We start from the raw sequence: 25216 nt of genomic DNA, 5'->3' as shown, positions 1-25216 counted from the left end.
TACCTTCTGTCTTGGAGTCAATACTGTGTATTGGCTCCAAGGCAGAAGAGTGGTAAGGGCTAGGGAATGGGGGGTCAAGTGACTTGCCCAGGGTCACACAGCTAGGAAGTGGCTGAGGCTGGATTTGAACCTAGGACCTCCCATCTCTAGGCCTGGTTCTCAATCCATTGAGCTACCCAGCTGCCCCCTAGTGATTCCTTTTCTTAAAGCCCTCAGACAATGGATTCAATATATGTTTTCCTGCCTGTAGTGTGGACAATCCATCTTATTCTTCACTTGAAAAATCAAGATAACATTCACCCATACTGAGTTACATGAAATACCTGTCACTTTCCATTCACTGAATCTCAAATGTCATCCATCAAAGGTCAGGAATCACATTTGCAAGTCAATTTATTCAGTACCCTGAGACAAGAACCATATGCTTTAAGTTCAGCAGTCCTACCTCTTCTCTGCCATCCATTAGTATTATATGACCCGACACCAAATAGAGGATCGATTATTTCTCTTTGCCTTTTTTTGTCCTCACCACAGTTCTTAAAAAAGAAAGAAAGAATTGTTGTTTCTGGCATTTCTGGGAAGTTTTACATCATCTAGACTTTAGCCTTAGTCTTACTCATTTACGATCTGTTGTGTCATCCTTGGTTACATGAACATGTTTGTACATTGCTAGTTCTGAGTTCAAAAGGGAGGTCTTTTTGTAGCCACCTTGGTCTCTTTAGAGATCTCACCATTTTCTTCCTCAGTAGGATTGTTTATAGTTTCATCCAAAGAATTTTGTTCTTAAGGGTCAGCTCTTGGGGGAATAGGGATTGGTGGCGAGATCTCTGGGGAAACTAGGACATGATCAGGAGAATGGCACCAGCAAAACAGAAGCAGTAAACATCAGAGAAGCAAACTGGGACTGCAATATATCCAATTTGGTTGAACTGCTGAAAAGAAGCCAAGTGAAGATGCCTGAGGGGGAACTGAGAACACTACAATCAGGAAAGCCAAGCCAAAATTCCAAAAGTGTCAGGGAGGTTGGAATGTGGGAGAGAACTGAGGAAAGAACCTGGGAATATAATCAGAAAACTCTGGTCAGAAGACACAAGACGGTCAAGAGAATGTGGAAACAGGCAACAGGCAACTGGCAAAGCAACCAGGTCCTGATAGATGGTTGATTTTCAGATAACCCATCTATGTATGGCATAATGGAAAGAGTTCCTGGAGTCATAGGGTTTGAGTTCTAATCCTACCTAAGACACTCCCTGATTGTATGGCCCAAAGCAAGACACTTAGCCTCTCCTAACCTTAGTTTTCTTGTCTGTACATTGAGTGGTTGTATGCCTTTAAGATCCTTTCCAGACTCGATCTATGATCTTGTGATCCATGTATGCTCGGATCTTCTCCAAAGTTGCATAATCCTCAAAGGTGTAGACAGAGTAGTAGGGAATCTCCCATTTCCCTTGAGCATCTTTCCTTTTAGGTTATATGAACTCACTCCAAAACAGTTAATAGCTGCTTCCCTAAAGTCTAAGATACATTTTAGAATATGCCAAGGATTCCCTTTTTTTGATTGACAGAAACTAAACATGATGACTTTCTTTCTGGGTTCCCTCTTTTGTCAATCAATCCCTCTTCCTTCATTCAGAGTTGATCCACAAGAACAATTCCTCTTGAATTGAAGTGGCAAGGCAAGAATTTATCAGATGCTACTTAATTAATGGACAGACACTCTAGTAGAGGTTTGGAAAGCTGGAATCCTCCATTTACTCCCTCTTTAATCTGGACCCATTTGGTTGTACCACTATCACAACTTATCTAATTACTCTCTCTGGCTTGGTAGTTTGTACCTTACCTTTTCAAAGATACTCTTATTTTCTCCTGCCTTTTGTCCTTATTTAGAGACTCTATCATGTTTCTACCCTTAGGATCATGGATTCTCACATTTATATATCCTCTCTCTTTTAAATAGGCTTCCCTTTATTTTATCTCATTCATACAGAATTGTCTTCATTTTGTCTCCCCCATTAGATTGAGCTCCTGGAGGGCAGGGATTGTCTTTTGCCTTTCTTTTTATCGCCAGAGCTTAGCACACTGCCTGGTTGCAGAGAAGGCACTTAATGAATATTTTCTGAGATATTGACTCTATATATTGGTGCATCTATATATCTGAGATGGGAAATATTTTTTTCTGCCCTTCTGAGTTATTTTCTTCTCTGATTTACAAAGCATTTCCACTGTTATCCTTTCTTTGTTTCTTTATTCTTTATTCTGATGCCTACTATTTGTATGGCTATGGGCAAGTCACTTAACTTTTATGTGCCTCAGGTGGTTCCCTAGAACTTATCTACTAAGTCATAGATGCATTGAAATTTGGACTGGGGGCAGCTGGGTAGGCTCAGGACCAGGCCTAGAGACAGGAGGTCCTAGATTCAAATCTGGCCTCAGACACTTTCTAGCTGTGTGACATTGGGCAAGTCATTTAACCCTCATTGCCTAGCCCTCACCACTCTTCTGCCTTGGAGCCAATACACAGTATTGATTCTAAGGTGGAAGGTAAAGGTTTAAGAAAAAAAAGAAATGTGGAGTTTTTCCACACTGACAAAATCTCACATCCTTCATTTCTAACCCAAAGTCCTTTTGCTCAAATCAAGTATCTTGATCATTGTATATTTCCAAGTCTTCATTAGAGGTCATAAATTGGTGTTCCATAGCATAACACTTCATATTGAACCATCTGGAAAACATATTCTTAGATGCCATCTTGGTAGTCAGCTGTTCACTTCCAATATATTCATTTTTCTTCCTAAATCTTAACCTTCAACTGAAAATTATCCAAGAATATCATCTGTTTCCCCCAATTTAAATGCCCAGGACTTCATGTATTCTATCTATTTCTTCCAAATTTCTTCTAAGACAACATGCATTTGAGTGCCAGTGGAGTGGACTGAGAAGAAATGATAACAAAGAGTAAGGAAATAGAGTGCAGTTATTGGGCCATGGGACTCAGAGTAAAGAAGATCTGGATTCAAATCTCATCTCAGACATTTTCTTGTCAGATTATGGGCAAGATATTTAATATTTCTTGCCCCAATTTGCTCATATGTAAAATGAATGGATGGGATACGATGGCCTCTCTAGGCCCTTTCATTTCTAAGTCAATGATCTTATGATGAGTAAGAAGAACTAGGTTCTAATCCCAAGTTTCCCGCCATCTTGTACAACTTTCAGTAAATTACCAAGCCTATGCCTCCATTTATTAATTTGGAAAATGAACGAAAAGGAAATTACCTTTCCTGTCCATTTTTATTCTAGGATTATATTCACTTCTATTTCACTACTTGGATATAGTATAGATGACAAGTCAAACATGGCTTCTCATAGGATGTGGTTCTTGCCCATGTCTTTCCATTGAGGATTTACTCAATCATCAGTGAGCATTTATTAAACACTTCTCCTGTGCTAAGTGCTGAGGATACTAAGACAAAAAAGAAACAGGCCCTGCCCTCAAGAAGACTATATTTTGTGGTATGTGGATAGAAAACACATGTACACATATGTAGATAAAATGTACATATAAAGCAAATGCAGTGACATTGATGGGAGTGGGGGGAGATACACACAGCTAGTGAGATTAGGAAAGACCTAGGTCTTTAAATTTGTTATGGATGCTATTCAATCAGAGCTGTCTCTCTCTTATTTCTCCTTCCAACCTCATTGGTCATGTTCCTGACTAATGACCATCGACTGATTGAGAGTCCCTTAGCATTTATTTTGAGTCAGATTACACCTAAAGAATTGTGTTCAGTTCTGGGTGCTACAGTTTAACAGAGATAATGAGTGGATGGACAGGGTCCAGAAGAGGGCAACCAGGATTATGAAGGGCTCAAGTCTATTTAATAATATATCTTGAAGGAATTTGGCATGTCTATCTTGGAGAAGAAATGTCTCAGGAAGAGCATAGTCGCTTTCTTCAAGTATCTTAAGGGATGTCCTGTGGTAGAGAGCGGAGACTCATTCTATTTGGCCCCAAGAAGTAGAAGCTACAAAATCAGGCCAATGTATGATATCAGAAAACATTTTCTAGCACTTAGGATTGCCCCAAAGTGAAATGGTCTACTTCTAAAGTCACTACACACACACGCACACACACATCACCAAAGACTGGAAGACTGTTTGTCAGTTATGCCATGGTTGCTATTTCTCTTGTTGATGGATGGCTCTAAAGATGTGACTATTGAAGTCCCTTCAAACTCTAAAATCTACTGACTCTTCAATACATGTTAGTGATGCTTTTTTTAAAAAATCACCATTGTTTCTGGATATATCTTCCTCCTTATGCTATCCCCAACTCTAGGGGACTCTTCTTTGTCACCAAGAAACAAAGTAAAATAAATGACAAATCCTTTGCCCCTGACATGGTAGGAAACATTCTATACTTTGTAGCCCTCTGACTAGTTGCTGAAAGGACAGAAATATATTTCCTCTTCTCTCATTCTAGGTCAAGATTGTGACTTCTTTTCAAAATTAAAAAAAAAAAGAAATGAAGAGAAAGAAAAAAAAGAGATGATTCCCACAGTGTACATGGAAGGGCTGATCCCTTCGTTCCATATAGAACTAACATAGTGCACTGTCCCCCTCCCAATTTCATCATATATATAAAAAGCATTACAATCCTTCACACAGATGGCATAAACAGCTATGGTTGGGGAAGAAGAGAAGAATGATAAGAGGTGAAATCTTAGGTAGCAGATGAGATGCTCAAAGTTTGGCATTAAAATAAAAAAAAAACTATTGGGGGAAAAGAACAGAGATCAGAAGAAAAGGATAAAGGATCTCCTCTGTAAGTCCAGCTTAGATGCAGCATCTTTCAAGGATTCTCAAAAAAAATAACTAGTGACTCATTATTGATTGTGCTCATTTACAGGAAGCAACACTGTCAACCAGATTCAGAGTCAATTGGGAATCTTTCAATTGATCTTCAGGCTACTGCTTGGCTGAGGATGGACAGCAAACAGAGACAAGTGTTCTCAAGAGCCTACTGTGCTCTCTAAGCCAAGCATTCTGTTGGCCCTGGAATTCACATGCTGGAAGTGAATGAAAGAGTATAAACTTCAACCGTGAAATCAGTCAGGAAGATTCTGCAAACCACTGAGCAAAGAATAATTCCAGTTGAACTAGCCTCTATATGATAGTCCCTGAATTTAGAACTCCATCCTATACTCTGTCTTGTCACAAAATCCCTCTGCCTAGGTTGTAATCTCCACTTACTTCTTTGCCACATCTTTAGGTTTCTTCAAGTTTATAAGCCACCTTTTTCAGAAAGCCTCTCCTAATCTTCCTACCTGTAAGTACTTCTTCCTTCCTCTAATCAGCATGCACATTGTCATAATGCGCAGAAGGCTAGCCTCAGAGTCAGGAAGATCTGAGTTCAGGTCCTGACTCTGAAATGTACAGGGTGTATCACTCTGGGCAAAGTTATTCCAACTTCCAGTGCCCCAAGAAACCATTTGAGATGATACGGTTGCAGAGTAGTTGCCAATCTATGTTTATAGGGAGCGTTTCCTTCACCAGGTATTCCCTGTATCAACATAATCACAAATCTAGTCTCAGAAAACCACTTTCCATTTGTCCACTATAACCTTCCAGAAGGAAGAAGCTGTTCAATGACAGGAACTGGTTTTTAGGGGGTTTTTGTCTTTGTATTCCAGGTACTTAGTGATGTTGGTTCCATTGAATTGGATTAGATAATAGCAGGGAGAGTCAACTGCCCATCTTAGCTTAATTCCCATTAGTTAACTTGAAATGGATGGTGGATGCTGGATTGGCAGAAGTAGCCTCCATCAACCATTGAAAAAGCCAAATTGTAATCACGTTAAAACTCAATTTCAGCCTTGACATATTTGTCATGTGGTGCAAAGTCAACTGAGGGGATTTTAGAAAGTTTCAAGACAAACAAAATGAGAGGAGATGCCAATCATTTCATCATGTCACTAGCAACTTCATAACGGTTATAATGAGAATGCAGTGGAGAAATTCAAAGTCAAGATTAATGAGCCACTATTATGTGCAAGTCAACTTGGAGGTTCATTTGTCAGCGCCCACCAAATTGCATTAAATGTCTCTCCCGATTACAAATGGTTCTTATTAAGCCAACAGCCTTTCAGCTAGTCTGGGGCATCCTTTCCAAGATCATAGAATCATGAGATTATCAATATAGAACCAAAAGGGACTTTAGAGGTTATCTAGCCCAAACGCCCTCATCCTACAGATGAGTAAACTGAGGCCTGCAATGGTAAAACATCTGGCCCCAAATCAAGGAAGTAGAGTTAGCATTTGAAGCCAAGTTCTCTAACTCCAAATCCAGAACTCTTTCCATTGTTAGAAGATTCCGCCTTATATCCAACTTATATGCTCCCAGCTAGTACTTGGTCTGATTCATCCTCCTTTCAAGGGAGCTTAGATCAATATGGCATGTGGTACACTGTGTTTCTCATCCCAAATTCCATTCCAGAATTGTTTCCCATTGTTTCACCATCATCAAAATCCAGCTCTCAGATTTGGTGGCAAGATTCTACTCCAAAACAAAGACTTACCACTCCATTAATTTTTTATTCCCAATTTTATAAAACCAAATATACACAAAGAAAAAGAAGAGTTCACAAATGAAATCACACATTTCCTGTATGTTTAGCTTGCTTTTCTTCACCTACAAGTGTTCCAGCCCCTCCCCACCCATCCCCACATCACATATCATCTACTGTACATATAAATTAAGTCGTTCACATTTCACCTTTCTGGTTTGGAGGCAACATGCATAGTTTCTTCTTCCAGTATTAATTCTGTGGCTGTGTATAATGTTCTCCTCATTAGTTTTTACCCATCAGTAATTTGAGGGCTCTTATCAGGGTGGAGATTCCCTCCCATGATGCAACTCAGAAGCCAACCATGTCTCCATATCCAATTTCCCACCCAATTCTTGTCTTTCTGTACATTTCCCACAGGCAATCCACCCAAGTGACAAAAGACTTCTTTTGGTTTCTTTACTATTATGTATATTCATTGGCCCTCTATCTTTCACTGACTTGATACAAAGTCAGTCCTCTTCCTTTTCCAATCCTACACACTTCTGATAAGGCCTTTATGTTACTTCTCACATGCCAGATGCTACTGGTAATATTTTCCCCCCCTATGGCTGTTAACTAAATTTTGTTTATTTATTTATTTTCATTATTATTATTATTATTATTTTGCTACAGAAAGTATGTTTTAGCTGGAGAAAAGAGGTTTTTAATAGCCCACCTTCATCAGCATATATTAGCTCTATCCTCCAAAGTCAAAGAAACTCTCTTGCCATGTAGTGTGGGGCAAGTGGCACCATGCTCTCTTTGAAGATCTAACTGGAATGACTGAGCCTAGAGGGCACACGCTGAGTTAAGTATTGTTCTTTGTCAGGTTTGATAACCAGAGCTCACTTTCTGTGTGCAAACATGGTTCCATTCATTCCATCCTGCAGCAAATAATTCATCCTTCGAGTTTTACCCTGGGCAAAATACATTGACATCAGAAGTCACTAAAGCCAAGTCATTCAGAGAACAAAGTGATCATTCATGCTCTCAACGTGCACCATGAAACCTTGCCAGTCACACTCAAGAATGAATCAGTTTGATTCATTGGTCAGGCCACAAACACAGTAGAATACAATTGGCAAGGCAAGGCAAGGCAAGCTTTCTGGCTTAGAATGGTCCTACCTGAGAGCGGAAATGCCACTTGGTCATTGTGATGGGCAAGTTAGAACCAGTTGGGAGGGGGGGCTTCGCTAGGGAAAATAGATCTCATTCACCAGTTTTGTTCCATTTTAGTTCTATATCCCCCTTTCTCTTTCACCCTTCTGCCACTTTGTCAATACATAGAGTAACTCAAAGAAGGAGAACTCTCTTCAGTATTCCACCTTCCATTAGAGAGAAAGAAAGGAAGAAAGAATGAATTAATTAATGAAAGAAGGAATAAAGGAAGAGATATAAAGGAAAGAAAAAAGAAAGAAAAAAGAAAGAAAGGAAGGAAGGAAGGAAGGAAGGAAGGAAGGAAGGAAGAAAGAAAGAAAGAAAGAAAGAAAGAAAGAAAGAAAGAAAGAAAGAAAGAAAGAAAGAAAGAAAGAAAGAAAGAAGAAAGAAAGAAAGAAAGAAAGAAAGAAAGAAAGAAAGAAAGAAAGAAAGAAAGAAAGAAAGAAAGAAAGAAAGAAAGAAAGAAAGAAAGAAAGAAAGAAAGAAAGAAAGAAAGAAAGAAAGAAAGAAAGAAAGAAAGAAAGAAAGAAAGAAAGAAAGAAAGAAAGAAAGAAAGAAAGAAAGAAAGAAAGAAAGAAAGGAAGGAAGGAAGGAAGGAAGGGAGAGAGAGAGAGAGAGAGAGAGAGAGAGAGAGAGGGAGGGAGGGAGGGAGGGAGGGAGGGAGGGAGGGAGGGAGGGAGGGAGGAAGAAAAAGAGAGAAAGAAGGGAAAGAAATTAAGGAAAGAAAAAATAGGAAGAAGGAAGGAAGAAAAAATAGAAGGAAAGAAGGAAGGAAGGAAAGGAGGGAGGGAAGAAAAAGAGGGAGGGGGGGAGGGAGGGAGGAGATAACTTCGACAGTTAGTCCTGAATGTATGGTAAGATTTTGCTCTAATTCTATGAAGGTTTAAACCATACAATTTCCTCCACATTGTATCTGTCAATGGATATTAGAGGGGGTAAAGAGAAAGAGAAGAATGCAATGATAGGCTCATGTTATCACAATCCTTCAAGTCAGGATAGCTTTCCTCAGTGGAAAGGGAATTTTTTGAACATCACCTGCCTATAGAATGGTAATTAATTCATGGTAACTACTTGTACCTTTGCTAATTAAGTGGCCAAAGCTAGAGAGGATTGGGCTGGCTGTATCCTCGATGGCTCCCAAATTGGTCTTTCCTGTTGGTTTCTGATCTGAATTTTGGCTAAGGAAGAGAAGAGACTCCCACAGACACCTGACACGCTTACAATCCTCTTTCCAAATGGCTCTCTGAGGACTGGCTGAACTTTCCCTGAAGGATGAATAAAGAAAAAGCTAGGCTTCCAAGCTTCATCTATCAACATATTCCAGTGTACTAGCTCACTGCAGCTGCTTTCAAATCTTCCTCCTTTAGGAGAAGTGAACTCCTTGGCCCAGGCTCAGCAGAACCTGCTGCTTTATTGCCTAATGCAGATGACTAATTTATGGTTTTCAGATTTGGCTGTAAAGAAATCTGGGGAATAACGCAAAAAGAAGTTGGCAATTAATGTATACATGGGAAAAAAGATCTCTAAAGCTCCCTTGTAAATCCCAGAAACACTACCATATTTTGTGTTGTTTTTATCATTACCCTCAGACAACCTCGTTGGTTGTAATATATATGCCTCTGGGTAATGTACAATTGTAGCTTCTGTACATTCCTCTCAGGAAGCTCTATTACTGTCACTTGAAAAATTAAATGGTCTCAGAGATCATTAGAGTAAAACTCCTTCAACATGGAGCTGAAGGGACTCAAACTAAAGGTGAAGAGATGAATTTTTAGAGCTGGAAGGAACCTTAGAAGAGATCTTGTCCAATACCCTCATATTATAGATGAGGAAAATGAAACTCGGGGAGAAAGAAGTGACTTGATCAGGTTACACAGATAGAGAAATAGGACTTGAACTCAGGCCCTCTCACTCCATGTCCAGCAGAGGCTCCACTGAGCCACAAGATCCACAAGTAGGAGCAAATTTAGGACTAGACCATTGGAGTCTCTTGCCAAAAAGTTATCAGTTCTATAATTGTTCTGCTATGCCAGCTTATTTCCAAATTCCATTAGCTGCCATAGCCCTCAAGAATCCAGGGTCCCCTCAAGCCCTGGGAAGGAGTTTGAGTAGAAACTTAGTGAAGATGCATTCACAGGTACCTCAAACACGATTGAGAGGAGAGCAAGCTCACTGGGAAAATAAAGGTTCTCTCTCCCCAGGGCTTAACATAGTGACTAAAATGGGATATATGCTTAATAAATAATTGAATAAAGGAAGAGAATAAATGCTAAGGCCAAAAGGAAAGTAGGACAGTGAAGGGCTCACTGAATAACCCAGATAGGAAGAGTGGAGTAGTGGATAGAGCATCTAACTTGGTCTAAGGAAGGTATGAGTTCAAACCCCACCTAAGGCATTTATTATCTCCATGACCCTAGACAAGTCAGTTGAGCTTCATCAGCCTCATTTTTCTCATCCATAAAATGATGAGATTAGACTCAATGGCCTCTAAAATCCCTACCAATTTAAAATCTATTATCCTATGAACTACAATTTATTAACCTATGATAAGATGAAAAGAGGAGAGAAATTTTGATATAGAGAAGGAAAATGCCTAAACTATTTCACTAGTTTATCTTTGCAACTTGCCTCCAACTCCAACTCCCTTGGCTCCCCTATATGAACAGAATTCTAGTCAGACTGATCTCTTAACTGGCTTCTTCATATATGCCATTATACATCATTCTTCTATTAAAAGTCCCATCTTCTCCTTCGCCTTTATTCAAATCAGATTCAGAGCTGGGAAGTATTAGAAAGTCAACTGATGTGCAGTTCAGTGTGCTTTCCAAACAGAAATATTCCCTCTCTTCCTCCTGTATCTCCCTCCCAGGTACCCAGTATTGTCAATCAGCCCAGTTATTAAATATTTCTTAAGGGTCTTCAATGTGTAAGACACTGTGATGATAAATACTGGGAATACAAAGAGAGGAACCTGACCTCAATTTAAGGGAGAATATGTCCAAACAAACTAAATACAAGATAGATGGGGAATAATTAACAGAGGGAAGACACCAGAATTAAGAGGGGTTGGCAAAGGCTTCCTGTAAAAGATGAAAATTTAATTGAGATTTAAAGAAAGCCAAGGAAGGCAGAGGTGAAGAGGGATAGTGGGACAGTGAGAAAGAATGTCTGGAGCTGGGAGGTGGAATTTCTTGTTCATGGAGCCACCAGGAGGCCACTGTCACTGAATAAAGAGTATGTGTTGGGGAGTAAAGTATAAGATGACTGGAAAGGCACGAGGGGCTAGGCTATGATGAGTTTTGAATGCCAAGCAATTTTTGCACTTTGTATTTGATTGAGGATTTTATATTTAATACTGGAGGTTTAATCATTCTTGTTGTTGATTTATCTAATGGCCCTCCCTCTGTCCTATATCTTCAAAGCAAATCAAATAAATTTGTGCAATGTTCCTTTCTATTAGGTGGACCATGGAGACACCGTTTGCCCCTGAGAGCCAGTCTGGCTACCTTTAGAGAGACTCACCTCCAGACAGGCCACAAGAGGATGACTTTTTTTAGTCATCTAATTTTTTTTAGTCACTCATTTTTTTTAGTCACTCAAAAAATTCATGAGGCAATATACAGGGGTGAAAAGAATGGGGAAATCTCTTAAAATTCAATTTGATCAAGCACTTATTAAATGCCTTGCTATTTGCCAGGCACTAGGGATACAAAGGCAGACACAAAAGAAGTCCTGTCCTGAGGAGCTTGATGAGGGTTGAGGCAGGTACAAAAAGATGAAGAAAGATCAAGAGATATCAAATTTAAGTATATATGACTAGGCAAGACACTTTCAAGATGGAGGCATCACTAGCATGGTGGGTGGGTGGACAAAGAAAATCCTTATCTACTAAGTACCAAATGAACTATTCTTTGAAGGAAGTAAGGGATTCCTCCATTATGATGTAAGCTCTTTGAGAGTAGGATTTGTTTTCTTTTTTTGTACTGGTATCTCCAGGGCTATGAACTTGGCTTATAGATGGTGCTTAATAAATGCTGGTAGATTGGTTGACTGATTCTAAGAGGAAGGTGTGAAAATCACAGATTTCTATCTAGAAGAAACCAAGAAGGATTGTGCTCCAGTTATGGAGACCCATCTATTCAGACTCCTCAGAATGCTTTGGAACCAATCTTTAGTATTGATTCTGAGACAGAAGGTAAACAGGGTTTTCTAAAAAATTATTCATTTGTTTATTTACTTTAGAATATTTTTCAATGGTTACATGATTCATGTTCATTACCTCCCCTCCTCCCTCCCCATCCCGTAGCCAACAAGCAATTCAACTGGGTTTTACATGTATCATTGATCAAGAAAAAGGTATGAGTTTTTAATAAATACATACATAAATACCTGTTGAATTAAACTAAATTTCAGCTCTCAAATGTCATCATTTTCTTGGAAAGTGGATCAAAAAACACAAACTTTCGTTCTTCTGACATCTACTCATAGTCAAAGGATCTGAGTTCAAATCATTCCTTTGATAATTAGTACCTTACGTAAACTTGGGCAAATCATCAAGATTCTTTGTGTCAGTTTCCTCATCTAAAAATGAAGGATTTAGACTCAATGACTTATAGAGTCCCCCATAGTCCCAAATCTATAGTCCTTTGACTTGAGTCACCAAGGAAAGCACAATATGTCATGGATACTTCCTCACTGAACAGTAAATGAATGAACTTGAACTTGGCTGCAGGAAGCTCCCAAGTGGTCTTGCTGGAGTCCAGTCAGGGGAGGCTTTTGGGTCCCAATTGGCCTCATAGAGAAGGGGCCAGGCGTTCATTATCCACAGGATCTAGTTGAACTCAGGAGCCCACAGCCTCAGAAAGGAAGTGGTGGAAGCAATTAAGGGGGCTAGTTTAGAGAAGAGGGCTGCAACTTCTCCTTTGACCACATCCGATATTGGCCTTGGATTGCTATTTGGGAGGGATGGTAATCGCCTCCTGGGAGGGGAAGAGGCAAGCTGGCCTGGACCAGACTCTAATAGGTTTCAAAAGTGAAGCTCCCTCATAAATAGTGTAGATTGTGAAACCAGAAAAATTACTGTTCCCAATAGATCACTCCCAGCCCTCTTTTTAAAAATTAAATAAATATGGCTCACCGAGGAAATAGCAAATATACCATTCTTGGTAAAGGCACAGCAGGGATCAAAGTGGGGATTCTACATTCAAAAAATGAATCTTCCATAATCATGCGATAAAAGATCTGTTTTGGGGTCCAAATTTGTGATTTCATCTGTGAAGAGAATTCCAAGGGCAAAAACTCCCTCCATTGACACAAGTCAGCAACTCTTCTGCAACTTCAGTTTTGAAACAGACAGCTTAGACTGAGTTACTGAGGATGCTATGAGATGGATTCACTGTTCAGGATCTCAAAAGAGTATTTCTGCTCCTTGATTCCTGATCAAACAGAGTCTGGGTCCAGAAATGGGCAGTGTCAAGCTCCCTTCTCTAAAGTGGCAGAAATTGTCATTGAAAGACGTGAGACAGAACTCAGCGCGGAGAGGGCTCCGTCTCAGCCTCCCTGAATTCTTACCTCTCTGGACAAATCCAAAATTGCTTCAGAGAGGGTAAGACATTTTCTTGTGCCATCTGCTGGAATTGAAGACAACCTGCAAGGGAATCCCAAATCTTGTCTGTCCCATAGAATTTAAAGGTGTTTGGGACCCAAGAATCCCAGCGATGGAAGGGGCTTTGGAACAGAGAATGTCAGAACTCAGAAGGACCATGGAACACAGCACGGAGGAGAAGGGATGCTAAAATCTAGAACCTAACGTGACAGCTATAAGGGGCTTTAGAGTCCATATCCTGGAATATCAAGGCTGGAAGGGGACATAGAACACAAGCCACAAAGAATCAAAGCAATAAAGAACCTTAGAGTACATCTAACCCAACCCATTTTTTGACAATGGATGAAAGTGACGTGTGCCTTGCCTTACCTTCAGATGTTATGGTAAATAGTTGTAAATATTTACTAGAAGCCTGTGTGTGTATACACTATACATACACACATATTATACACATACACACATATATTTCTTTTCATTATTGAAGTTCCTATGCTTTAGATGGTTCCATCTATGTTGATATCTTTAAAAGTACACTTTAGTGGTTTTTATTTTATTTTTTAATTTTTTTTTAAACCCTTACCTTCCATCTTGGAATCAATACTGTGTATTGGTTCCAAGGCAGAAGAGTGGTAAGAGCTAGCAATAGGGGTTAAGTGACTTACCCAGAGTCACACAGCTAGGAAGTATCTGATTCAAGATTTGAACCCAGGACCTCCAGTCTCTGGGCCTGGCTCTCAGCTGCCCCAACTTTGGTAGTTTTTAAAGGTAATATAAAAAGCCCATTTCCTCATAACAGTAAATAAAAGTTAAGACTCAAATGCATATCTGGATACACACACACATATATTTTAAGGATTGAGTTACAGCTAGCTTGTCCAAAGCTAAGCTATATATCAAATAATTAATCCATAAGGTTTTATTAAGCACCTACTATGTGCCAGGCATTGCATAAGGTGCTGTAAAATGAAACAGATCCTGCCTTCAGATGGCTTATCTTCTATTGGAGGAGAGGGGAAGCAACATGGACACTGAAAATTAAATGAAAAATATATAAAATGAAGGCAAAGTAATATGGCAGAAGACGAGGCCAACAACAATGGGTACCAGGAAAGACCCTTGTAAAAGAAGCTCTTTAGGTGAGATTTGAAGACAGACAGGGATTCTAAGGGCAGAGGTTAAACAAAAGGAGCACATGGTGGGTAGCTTATCCCAAAGGGTGGAGGGAGGAGATGGTATATTATATATGAGGGACAGCAGACTGGCCAGTTTGTATCCTGATTGTAATCCAGATCTTCAGTTAGATTACATAATGCATAATCAGCCTATAAAGGCAGGCTAGATCAAGATTTGGGGTAACTTTAGACAAGGAGATTTTTATTTGATCCTAGAGAAAATGGAGAACCAATGAAATTTTTGGAGGGAAGTGACATGATCAGAACTATGCTTTCAGGATATTAATTTATGGGTCACCTCAGTGGCTCAATGGATAGAGAGCCAGGTCTAGAGTCAGGCAGTCCTGGGTTCAAATTTGACCATAGACTCCTTCTAGTTATGTGACCCCAGGCAAGTCATTTAATTCCAGTTGACTAGCCCTTACTGTTCTTTTGTCTTTGAACTGATACTCAGTATTGATTCGAAGACCAAAAAAAGAATATTAATTTATTCCATGCTTGAAGTATATATTGAAAAGAGAGAGAATAGAGGGGGGGGGGAAATCAACTTGAACATTCTTTTGGCAACACTCAGAAAAGTGATGAGAATTTCAATTAGAATGGTAGCCACAGGAGTGGGAAGAAAGGGATGTAGAGGTAGAACTGATAGGTCTGAGTGGCTGATTGAATACAGCAGGTAACAGAGAACAAGGAGTTGAAGATGACTCTCGATTGTGACTCAGGAATAGAAGGATGGTGGTACCCTTATCAGAAAAGGGAAGGATAGAAAGAGGGTCTGGGTTGGTGGTTGTGGAGAAGTGGGGAACAAAGTAAGAATTCTAGCTTATACATGCAGTGTTTGAGATGCCCATGGAACCTATAGGTGGAGATATTCAGGAAGTAATTAGTGGATCTCAGGAAATGTGGGCAGGATATTTAGATCTAGGAATCATCACATAGAAATGCTAGTTTAATCACAAGGATTGTTGAAGTCAAGAAAAAGAACATAGAAATGAGAAGAAGGTTCAGTCAGTCAGTCAGTCAATCAATCAATCAACAAGTAATTATGAAATATAGTTAGATGACTCAGGGAGTAGAGCGCTGGGACTGGAGTCAGGAAGACCTGAGTTTGGATCTGGATTCAGATATTTACTAGCTGTGTGACCTTGGGTAAGTCACTTAACTCTCTTTAATTTGGAGTATACTCCCATTTGGTGGACATGATATGAATGATGATTCAACAAAAGAGAAGGACTGAGGAGAAGGAACAGTTAGAGAAGTAGAAAAGGGGAGAGAGTGATGTCATGAATAATTCCAGTTAATAAACCTTTATTAAGCACCTTCTTTGGACCAACACTCAGAGAGGTGACAGTATACAGGAGAGAATGATCAATAGTATCAGATGTAGTTGAGAGTTCAAGAAGGAAGAGGACCCAGAACAGCTCTTTAAATGTAACAAGAAACCACTGGTAGGGCAAAGTCAAGATGTCAGAGTAGCAAGAAAATTTTGCTGAGTTTCTTCCCTGAATCTCCTCCACAAAGATCTAAAAACTATATCACCCCAAGTCCTGATTGGGGAATAACTTGGAACTATGATCCAAAGGTTATTAAGGTCTGTATACCTTATGATCCAGGGATAACACTACTAGGTTCATGCACTCGAAGAGATCCAAAGAAGAAGGAAAGGACACACATATACAAAAAATGTGGGCTATTTGCAGAGGCTCTTTTTTTCAGTAGCAAATAAAACAAAAACAAAAAAACAGATAGTATCCATCAAGTTGTGTGTGGCTGAACAAATCATGGTACAGAAATGGGTTGGAAAACTACTATGCTATAAAAATAATGGAGAGGAGAGTTTTAGAGAAACTTGGGAAGACATACATGGCATAACTCAGTGATGGGAGAAGATCCAGGAGGACAATTTATACAATAACTATATGGTAATGACAAATACTTTTGAAAGGCTTAGGCTTAGGACCTCTGATCAACCTAATGAGCTCTCACACTAGCTATGTGACTCTGGGTAAGGAGGATGAACTCTTGAAGATTCAGCATCCTCATCTGTAAAATGGGGATAGCAAAACCATACTTTTTAGTTAAGAGAGGAATCAGGAAAACCTGGCTTCTGGTCTCTTTCTGCCACATCCTGGCTGTGTGCCTCTGGACAAGTCTCTCTCTCAATGCTCTCAGATGACAAGCAAGTAATACAAATGCTTATAGAGCTTGTCTCACATGATGGCTGGGCAAAAAACAGTTTGCAAACCTTAAAGCGAGGGATGTCCACAGCCTTCTTCTTGACTTACCAACTCTCTATTGGCCATCCATGCTGGTCAGCCGCAAGGAACAAAGTGATCATTTGCAGTCACAGGTCATTACAAATCAAGAGACCTCAGAGGTCATCATTCACATCCCCTCAATTGACACATGAGGAAACTAAGGTGTGTGTGTGTGTGGGGGGGGGGGGGATGACTCACTCAAGCTCCTACAATGGCAAAGTTCTTGTTTGAACTTAGGTCCTGAGAATATAAATCTAGCGCTCATTGCATTCCACCTCAAATTCTGTTGAAAACTTCCATTTCCTTTCTCATAAAATATTTTCCCACAGTGGATAAGACTCCATTCTCTCCATTCCTTAAACCACTAGCCTGAATGTGACTCTCCCAGGTTCATACAGCCAGTGTCCAGATTCGAAAACAGGTCGTCTTGATTCTGATATCCTCTGGACTCTGCTGCCTCTTTCAGAGAAGGTACCTTACTTAATAATTGCTTGATGAAGGGAAGCATTTATTTATCTAAAAAGACCGGTAGAGTACAGAAATGGAAGAGTTAATAAGCTGTGATCCTTTTGTCTATAACATCCATCTTGCCGGATCTCAATAAATGCTTACAACTCATTACTACTAAGAATCTAATTAGACATTTATTGCTTATGTAATTTTGAGTTAATGACACAGCAGCAAGATTTATCTTTCAACATATTTGTCACACCTCGGTTCCTCCCTTTTAGTAATCAATTGATAGTTAGTTAACATTCATTAACTATCCTATTAAGTCTAAATTAAATGCTATTCTGATTTGATTTTATTAAATAAATGTTGGCAACATTAATGACGAGCAGATCATTTCAATCTTGACAAAACATTCAAATTTGGGGTCCTCTCCATTAAAAGAGGCAATTTCAGAGTAAAAAATGAAGGAATATATTCCTTCCTTGGCAATTTTCATAAATCAAGCCTCTCTCTCAGTCTCACCAAAATCCTGCCTCACATTTTGAGAGAATTCAAGAAACTTTCAAATCAGGCCCTCATCTTGACAAGATTGTATTGCAGCCTCTTAGATAGGGTCCCTCTCATCAGGGGCTTTTGGAGGGCCACTCGAAACCATCACACAACCATTCATTGACGAACAAGAATTGATGAAGGATTACAAGTCTGAACACAAAAGTGAAACATTCCTAGCCCTCAAGAAGCCTCTATTCTATCAGGAGAAACAACATGTGCACATAAAGACATACAAAATATAATCAAGTAAATACGTAAAGTATTTATACTTTAAGTAAAGTAATAAATGAAGTAATATAGTAAAATAAAGTAAAGTAAATATAAATAATAAAGTAAAATAAAGATTGCTTTGGAGAGGGCAACTGGTAGGGGTTGTGGGGAGGAAGAGGATAATAATAATAGAAATAACTAGGTATTATATAGTAATTTAAGATTTGCAAAATACATTACAACTTTTATTTAATCATTTCATATATTTCATATTTTTTATAAGCTTCGTGGAGGAGAGAGGCTTGAACAGAGCTAAGGATTCTAAGATATGGAGGTGAACTACTAGGTCTAGATTCCAAAGAGAGCATAAAAAGGGGGAAAGGACCTACTTGTACAAAAATGATTTAAAGTTATTCTTTTTGTGTGGTGGCAAAGAATTGGAAGTGGAAGCAATGTCCATCCATTAGGGAATGACTGAAAAAATTGTGGTATATGATGGAGAGGGAATACTATTGTGCTATAAGAAATGATAAGAAGAATCGTTTTGGGAAAAGCTGGAAAGATAGGCAGGAACTGATGCAGAGGGAAATAAGCAGAACCAGGAGAACATTGTACACAGTAGCAGCAACATTGTATGATGATCAACTGTGATAGACTCAGCTGCTCTCAGCAATGCAATGATCTGGGACAATTCTGAAGGACTCAGGACTATCCACCTCCAGAGAAAGACCTCTTGGAGTCAGATGCAGATCAAAGCAGACTGTTTTTCATATTAGTTTATTTATGTTTTGATTTGTTTTATGAGTATTCTCTTACAACAATGACCCTTAGGGAAGTGTGTTTTGTATGATAATACATGTATAACCCAGATCAAATGGAGAAGGGAGAGAGGAAGATGATTTAGATCTCATAAATATAGGTTGAAAATGTCATGTAATTCGGAAAATAAAATACCTTAAAAGATATGGAAGGGAGAAAAGAGTGGATTCTAGGCATGGGATACATGGCCGGTGCAAAGAGATAGGAAATGTAATTTCTTTCATGTGTGGAGAACAGCAAGCAGACCAGTTTGGCTGAAACAGAATGGAGTTGGGGAGTCCAACGCCCTAGGTTTGGGCAGGTAGACTGGAGTCAGATTAGGAAGGGTTTTAATAGCCAAATAGAAGAATTTTCATCTTATCCCAGATGTAACAGAAAGCCGGTGAAGTTTCTTGAGCAGGGAAATGACGTTTGAAAAGAGCTAGATGGCAAGACTTCACAAGAATACTCTGGTTGTACACTCAGCTCTGTGAATGATTGCTTAAATGACTCAATAGCACCAAAATGATGCAAGTCAAGAGGATTCCTGAAATCCTTCATCTCAGGGCATGAGTGTTCTGGGGATTTGTCTCCATCATTCCCAGCATGTAAGTCAGGGGAGAAGACATTCTTTTGTGCATAAAAGATATTAGTCAATTAATTAAACATTTATTAAACATTGACTATAATTCAGCACTAAGCAGTGGAAATAGAAAGGCAAAAGTTAAGAAGTATCTGCCTTTAAGGAGCTTACATGCAAATGCAAAGACAATAGGTGTATATGTAGGAGACGTGTAAAAAAGAGCAGATACAGGGTAACTTTGGAGGGAAAGACACTAGTAGCTGGGAAGGTCAGGAAAGGCTTCATGAAAAAAGTGGCATTCAAGCTCAACGCTGAAGGAAGCCGGAGAGTCCAAGAGGCAGAGTTGAGGAGGAAGTACATTCTTGGATTGGGGAAAACAAACACAAAAACCATAGAGAAGGAAAATAGGGCAGTGTGTGTCTGTGTGCGTGTGTCTATGTTTGTGTGTGTACGTGCAACAGTGAGTAAACCAGACTGACTGTAGTGTAAAGTGTGGTTGGGGGTTCTGATCTAGACAGTTCTTAACTGGTTTTGTGTAATGGAGCCCTTTGGCACATTGGCAAATCTTGTGGCCCCTTTCTTAGTGTAATTCTTTTAAATATATAAAATAAAATACCTTGAATTACAAAAAAAAAAACCAATTATATCAAAATATGATTATCAAAATACAAGGAATCCTCAAACTCTTAACTCAGTTTTAAGTTTTAATGGATTATTTAATAGTTTAAAGCTATGCTAGGACTTTGGGGACATCATATAGTCTTAAAATAATATCCCAGACCCCAGTTTAAAAATCTTAGAAGAGGCCATTGGGAGCCATCGGAGTTAGTTGAGTCAGGAGCTGATATTATCAGACCTATGGAACGTCCTTTGGTGTGAGGAGAGGGTTGAAGGAAAAAACTTAATTGGAGCCTTTTATAAAAGTCAAAGTGAGAGAGGAAGGGAAGGTATAGAGATATAGATGACAAGAGACAAGATGGATCAATTGGTTTGACATAAAAAGTAAGGGATAACTGTTAAAATGATAAAACTCCTGCTGCTTAGAAGCTTGGTAATTGCAGAAAAGTTGCAATGTCTCTAAGTCTCATTTCCTCGTCTGTGAGATGGAAATTACAATACTTGGAATTGGTTTTTTTCACAGAGTTTAGAAGAAAGCACTCTCTGCCTCAGTTTCTTCATCTGTAAAATGGAGATAGTAATAGAACCTGCCTCACAGAATTATTGTGAGGCTCAAATGAGTTAAATAATGTAAAGCCCTTCATAAGTTCTATATAAATGCTAGTTATAGTCATCATCATCATCATTATTCCTCCAGGTTAAACATCATCCCAATCCCCTCATCACTTCTTTGCCTTTTGGCTAAGATCAAGTGTGGTACCAATTCCCTCAATGGAAGGTGATGATGTTTACGATACACTAAATTGATAGTGAAAATGTCTTCTTGAAGAGATATCTGGAGTACTTTAATCTGGTGCTTTTGACCCATCGATACCTTCTTAGAAATGTTTGATTGTGTCATAGTGAATGTAGACATGAGCTAGAGCCTTGGCCTTGGGGCTATAGAAGAGAAGAGATAGGTTTTCTTAGATGAGAGATCCTGACAGAACTCAGTGGACTGAGTACCTTGAAGAGAGGAAGATCCCTTCTCTGAAGAGTTAAACCACTTGGCATGAGAGATGACAGTGGTCAGAACCAGTCCCAGATCAACCCCTGGTCTTAAAGGCTTCCCTGGATAGAGTTATATAAATAAACAGGCTTTTCCTTCTCCAGGAACACAAGTCCATGCTCTGTTCACTAACTCTAATTCTCTATATGACTATTTCCAGTTCTTCATTCTTATCTGTGGCTCCATTTATAGGTCAAGTTCAAAGTGTGGTTCAAATCCCTGCCACCAAGATTCCATCAGTCATCCTCAAAAATACCATGGCTTGACCTGGGAGTGGCCAAAGTCGAGCACTCTTCACACTCCATCAAGGAAACATCAAAATGTCATCAGTCATCTCAGGATGACAACAAAGTCCTCATCTTTTCCATTGTTAAATTGATCAGGCTATGCCTTGTCATGCCCCTTTTGGTATCTGGGAGCAGAGAATGACCCCCTACTATGACATGGTTTTTCCTTCTCTAAGGTTGTTCCCTTGTGCCTTAATTAAATACCTTGCTCTCCGATTCATGGATCCTGTATTTTCTTTTGGTAGAATAGATCCTGGATGAAGGCTTAAGCCATATTTATATACTCACTGAAACCAAGTGGGAGTGTAATTATAGAGGAGAGTGGGATAACTGTTAAAATGATAAAACTCCTGCTGCTTAGAAGCTTGGTAATTGCAGAAAAGTCGCAATGTCTCTAAGTCTCATTTCCTCGTCTGTGAGATGGAAATTACAATACTTGGAATTGTTGGGTTTTTGTTCACAGAGTTTAGAAGAAAGCACTCTCTGCCTCAGTTTCTTCATCTGTAAAATGGAGATAATAATAGAACCTGCCTCACAGAATTATCGTGAGGCTCAAATGAGTTAAATAATGTAAAGCCCTTCATAAGTTCTATATAAATGCTAGTTATAGTCATCATCATCATCATTATTCCTCCAGGTTAAACATCATCCCAATCCCCTCATCATTTCTTTGCCTTTTGGCTAAGATCAAGTGTGGTACCAATTCCCTCAACTGATCTTCAAATGGAATAATATTGAATTAGTTTCAGGATGCTCCAGTTTGTCAATGTTCTTCCTAAAACATGGCAACCCAGACTGGTGATGACCTTTCGCTGCAGTGAATGGGCTGGACCTCAGATGACAGATATCTCACCAGGCCTCATCATGAAGCCCATCCAGCTCAGAAGGACCTAGCAAACTCTGCTAGAAAATGTCTGGGGCTGGATTTGAACTCATGAAAATAAATTTTCCTGACTCTGGGTCTGGCACTCTATCCACTATACCACCTCACACTGTACTAAGTACTTTTTACAATTATTACTCATTTGAGCCTCACAACAATCTTTAGAGATAGGTATTAGTGTTACCCCCGTTTTGCAGATAAGGAAACTGAGGCAAATTGAGATTAAATGGCTTGTCCAGGGTCACATAGCTAGGAAGTGTTTGACACTAGATTTGAACTCAGGCTTTCCTGATTCCAGGCTCAGTGCTCTATCCATTCCAGCCTCTAACTGCCTCTAATTGGTTGCCAAGCTGGTATTTCTAAAAATTCCCTATTGTCTCTAGAAGAAGATACATTCCTCTGTCTGGTATTAAAGCCAGCCACAACCTAGATCCAATCTGTCTTTCCAAACAGATCCCTCATTGTTTTTTCTCATGTACTCTCCTTTTGAACCAAACTGGTCTATCCGAATCCCATAAACAAGAGCCTCCATCTCCCACCTCCAAGCTTTTACATAGATCATCTTCTATTGCCTGGAACACTGCCTCCTCATCTCTACTTCATAAAACCTCAAGTTACCTTCAAGCACAGCTGAATGACTAGTTTCTAAAAGATAGCCTTTCTGATCTCCCCTATCATTCTTTTGAAAAAATTTGGGATTCATTTTGTCTATAATTCACATTTATTTATCCTTGTAGATGGTGTTTCCCCCAGTAAACTATAACTTTCCTGAAAGCAGGTATTGGAATCCTCATTTCCTATATGGTACTTCCTGGCACACAGGAAGTACCTAATGAATGCTTGTTGAATTGGAAATATTTTGGAGTCAGCTAGACACAACTCCTCTCTCCCTGAATATTTCTTATACCAGGAGAATACCAGTCTGTCTAATCAGGGAGCCCTGGCATGGTCCATAGCTGAGGCACAAGCCACTTCTAGGACTGGGAGTGAAGATCTAACTTTTCCCACCTAGCTCTGAAAGCAGGGGCTGATTATTGTTGAAGCTTGAACTTACCTGCAATTTCCATTCTTTTATTATTGATATGGAACTTGTAGAAAGAAGAGGACTCCCCGTGACTCATTTAACACCTGCAAATTTCTAGCATCTTTCTAGCAAATCATGTCTTCTCTTGAACAGAGATCTTGTTGATGCTGCTGAGATAGTGATTTAAGAATCGGGAAGGAGTCATGTTTACAATAAAAATTCAAGCTAAAGTGATGCTTGTCTTCCTGAAGAAGGTCAACAGTGATGAGGACTAGAACCCCTAGATCCAGGATGCAAGAAAGCAATACTGAATGCTTCTTTTTTAATTAATTAAATTTTTTTTATTTAATTAATTTAGAATAATCCTGAATGCTTCTGAAGGTCCCTGCTGGGACCATGGACAGCAGTGGGTCAAGGTGAGAGGTGGAGAAGATGGGAGTCAAGATGGAGGAGAAGGAGGAAGGAGGAAGAGGAAGCTGAACTGAAAAAATATTAGGGTTCTCTTACTGAAAACCTCACTGTTCTTTCATGTCAGAAGTGTGTACTTGCTGTATGATCATGGATAAGTCATTTAACCTCAGTGCCTCAGGCAGCATTCTTTTGAATCTTTCAGTGTTGGCAACCTGCTTCTCTGGAAGGAGCTTCCATGCTGAGAGTTCCCTACACAGATAAATCATTGGTCCAGAACTTTAAAGGTCAATTCAACCAGTACCTCCTTAGGAATCATTCTCTGATCCTATTAAGCACCTTCTCTCGTAGGTGTATCAGGGGAGGACATGGGGAGGAATTGCATCAAATTTTCAATCAGCCTAGGCATTCCTAGCCCCTTCAGCCCATTCTCACTTGACATGATTTTCAGGCCCTTAACCAACCTGATTGTCCTCTTCTGGACACTTTCCAGCTTCTCAATGGCCTGCCTAAGATCTGTGTCACTTCCACTAGGCAAGAGGAGTCCTGTTTCTCTTCTGGTTAGCTCTGCTCTCCTCTGCACCCTTCTCTCTCTCTGTCTCTGTCTCACTCTCTCATTTTAAAGGAAAGAAACAAGAGACAGAGCAGACGGTTCCCAGACACACATTGAAATAGTTCGAGTTTTTGGGTCTCTGACCAAATGCTGTGTCCCCTGGCATCCAGGTTTCTCAGTGCTTCCTCCTCCTTCTACACATCTTATACAATCAGATTTAGAGACAGAAGGGACCTTCGAGGTCAGTCCATCCATGCAATCTCTTGGGTGTGAAAACAAAAACCCCATGACTTGCCCAAGGTCACCCAGCTATTAAATGTCAGAGCCAGGTCCTCTTCCTCAAAGTCTAGAGTTATTCCCTTCCAAAGAACTGGCTCCCATGAATTTGCCTAAAAGCTCTTGAATGACTCTCCATCAGAACAGACAACTAAGGAGTAGCAGTACTCATCTCCCTAAAGAGGATCATTTGGCAACAGTGATGGAGGGAAGATTCTGTCCCCTTGTGACTCATAAAAAGATGGAATACAAGTGTGTGTGTGTGTGTGTGTGTGTGTGTGTGTGTGTGTGTGTGTGTGTGTAAGAGATATCCATCTGTGTATGGTGGGGAGAAGGTGGTATTATTCTTGCATCCTGCAATCTCCTCGGAGGAACTTGGAACTCTCAAATCTTTCCAAAATGATCTATTTACCATCCTTCGAGGCCTCCCTGCAACTCTCCCATACATTTCTCAACAGCTCCTCAGGCTCCTGCTTGATTACCGGTTATTAGCAAGCTGGAAGTTCAGAAATTGCTGAGGACATAGTGACAAGTCAAACTACTCGGAGAAGCCAACTTCCTCCGAGCTTCCGAAGCTGGGCCGATTGGTCCCAGTCTTCTTCTGGCACTGTGCAGATAACTAGCTGCATCAGGGGCCTTTGAGCCATTTCAAAGGCTTGGTGGGACGCTCATTTCAGTTGTTTGGGTAATTATGAAAACTCCACTTGAGTAGGAAAAGG

The 25216-nt window shown here is 39.7% G+C and overlaps 1 pseudogene; it reads left to right on the top strand.

The window, feature by feature from the left end:
* Positions 1-22014: 22014 nt before the first annotated feature.
* On the top strand, positions 22015-22190 carry LOC130456797 (U2 spliceosomal RNA; annotated as a pseudogene).
* Positions 22191-25216: the final 3026 nt, after the last annotated feature.

This window comes from Monodelphis domestica, chromosome 1 (assembly GCF_027887165.1).
Source record: "Monodelphis domestica isolate mMonDom1 chromosome 1, mMonDom1.pri, whole genome shotgun sequence".
Lineage (NCBI taxonomy): Eukaryota > Metazoa > Chordata > Mammalia > Didelphimorphia > Didelphidae > Monodelphis > Monodelphis domestica.
This window is presented reverse-complemented; position numbering and strand designations above follow the sequence as displayed.